The sequence below is a fragment of the Echeneis naucrates genome, chromosome 19 (assembly GCF_900963305.1).
Source record: "Echeneis naucrates chromosome 19, fEcheNa1.1, whole genome shotgun sequence".
Classification (NCBI taxonomy): Eukaryota; Metazoa; Chordata; class Actinopteri; order Carangiformes; family Echeneidae; genus Echeneis; species Echeneis naucrates.
In genome coordinates this window covers 11,031,439-11,033,986 of record NC_042529.1, presented here as the reverse complement: position 1 = coordinate 11,033,986, position 2,548 = coordinate 11,031,439, and positions in this window count along the sequence as shown.

Genomic DNA, 2,548 nt, shown 5'->3' with positions numbered 1-2,548 from the left:
GGCTCCATCCTCAGCTGCTCCGGCTGCGTTCACTCAGGCTCCACTGCGAAGACTGGACGTCATCAAGCCCCGCCCCTGGCCTGCCCCCCCCCCCACCACTGCCTACACACACACACACACACTATGCATTACATGCCAGTGACCCACAGGTGTTCAGTGTCGTGTATCCTTGAATAGTGCAATTGCTGAAGATATACAGTGCATCCGGAAAGTATTCATACCACTTCACTTTTTCCACATTTTGTTATGTTACAGCATTATTCCAAAATGGATTCAATTCCTTATTTCCCTCAAAAATTCCACACAAAATACCCCATTATGAAGTGAAAAAACTTTTTTAGAACATTTTGCAAATTTATTAAAAATAAGACACTGAAATGTTGCACATACATAAGTATTCACACCCTTTGCTATAAAGCTCAAAATTGAGCTCAGGTGCATCCTGTTTCCACTGATCAGCCTTGAAATGTTCCTCCAACTTGATTGCAGTCCACCTGTGGCAAATTCAATTGACTGGACATGATTTGGAAAGCCACACCTGTCTATATAAGATCCCACGTCAGCACACAAACCAAACCAAACCATGAAGTTGAAAGAATTGTCTGTAGACCGCCTAAACAGGGTTGTATCAGGGCACAGCTCTGGGGAAGTTTACAGAAAAATATCTGCTGCATTGAAGATCCCAAAAAGCACAGTGGTCTCCATCATTCAGAAATGGAAGACTCTTCCTAGAGCTGGCCGCCCAGCCAAAATGAGCAAGCGGGGGGAGAAGGGCCTTGGTCAGGGAGGTGACCAAGAACCTAATGGTCACTCTGACAGAGCTCCAGCATTCCTCTGAGGAGATGGGAAAACCTTACAGAAGGACCACCATCTCTGCAGCACTCCACCAGTCAGGCATTTATGGTCGAGTGGCCAGACAGAAGCCACTCCTCAGTAAAAAAGCACATGACAGCCCGCTTGGACTTTGCTAGAAGGCACCTGAAGGACTCACAGACCAGGAGAAACAAAATTCTCTTTGGCCTGAATGCCAAGCTTCATGTCTGGAGGAAACCAGGCACTGCTCACCACCTGGCCAATACCATCCCTACAGTGAAGCATGGTGGTGGCAGCATCATGCTGTGGGCATGTTTTTCAGCAGCAGGAACTGGGAGACTTGTCAGGATTGAGTGAAAAATGAATGCCGCTAAGTACATCGACATCCTTGATGAAATCATGCTCAAGAGCATTTGAGACCTTAGACTGGGGCGACGCTTCATCTTCCAGCATGACAGTGACCCTAAGCACATGGCCAAGAAGACAAAGGACTGGCTTCAGGACAAGTCTCTGAATGTCCTTGAGTGGCCCACACTTGAACCTGATTGAACATCTTTGGAAAGACCTGAAAGTAGCTGTGCACCGACGCTGCCTATCTAGCCTCACTGAGCTTGAGAGTATGTGCAAGGAAGAATGGGAGAAACTCCCCAAATCCACCCCAAAACACTTTGTTTCATCAGATGTGGCTCAGAGATGTTCAAGTTCATTTTAACATTTCAACTCAGTGGCCTCTCTGCAGCTATTGTATCTGATGACCACTTAATCTGATCTAAAGTTACCGAACAGCCTTCATATCACATGGTCTTTTTTCAGCAGATAAGCAGTAGTTGCAAAGATGTCACTGAGCTGTAAGCCAGTAAGTTGTAAGCTTCAAAATAGCTTATGATCATATCAACCATATAGAAAGGTCAAAAATTTACTTTCAGTCTCAGATTAATATTACACCTCCCACAACCCGGAAAGGGAAAGTGTTAGAAGATGGATGAAATAAACATTGCATGTTTTACAAAAGGTCATGCCACACACATGCCAAATAGTAATACAGCAAACACACACACACTGGGTAGTATTTAGGTTTAAATTGCTGAATCAATAATATGAAGATAAACTGATTTTTAAGATTAATTACTTTGTCTCTACAGGCCTATTTCAATTAAATCCACCCTGTCGGAGAACTGCTTAGTCTTATATGTAGGTTATCCACTAAATATCTGCTGCTTCTTTGAGCCCGATCTCATACATCCGCCCAACATTCGTCATTGGCAATGCAGGTATGATGACATCGTCAACAGCTCATGGTCAAAAGGATCCAGCTTGGATACTTCCTGCCTGTGTGAGCTCACGGCTCACTGAGGCTTTTCCAGGGAGGATCCTAGCCACGCCAAGAGTGATGCACTGATGGGCGGAATATAAAGGATGGCCCAGTGTGCAGTCCAAAGTTCAGGAAAGGAGTTGTGCTGCAGACTCATTGTGCAGCACTACAGGGGGACAATGGGAGAGAGTTACAGAAAGGGAAATGATGTGATGACCCTGCCCTCCTCCACCCTCATATTGTTATGAAATCTGATCTGTCTCACATTGAATTGATTTTTGAGAATTTATTTAGCTGTAATGCTACCTAAAATATACAAATTATGAGCTAATAACTCCTAAATTGCAGGCATTTGCAGATTTAACAGTTTAAACATATTAAACAGGAGCAAGCACCAGCTTTTTTCACCTTTCCACCCCCACA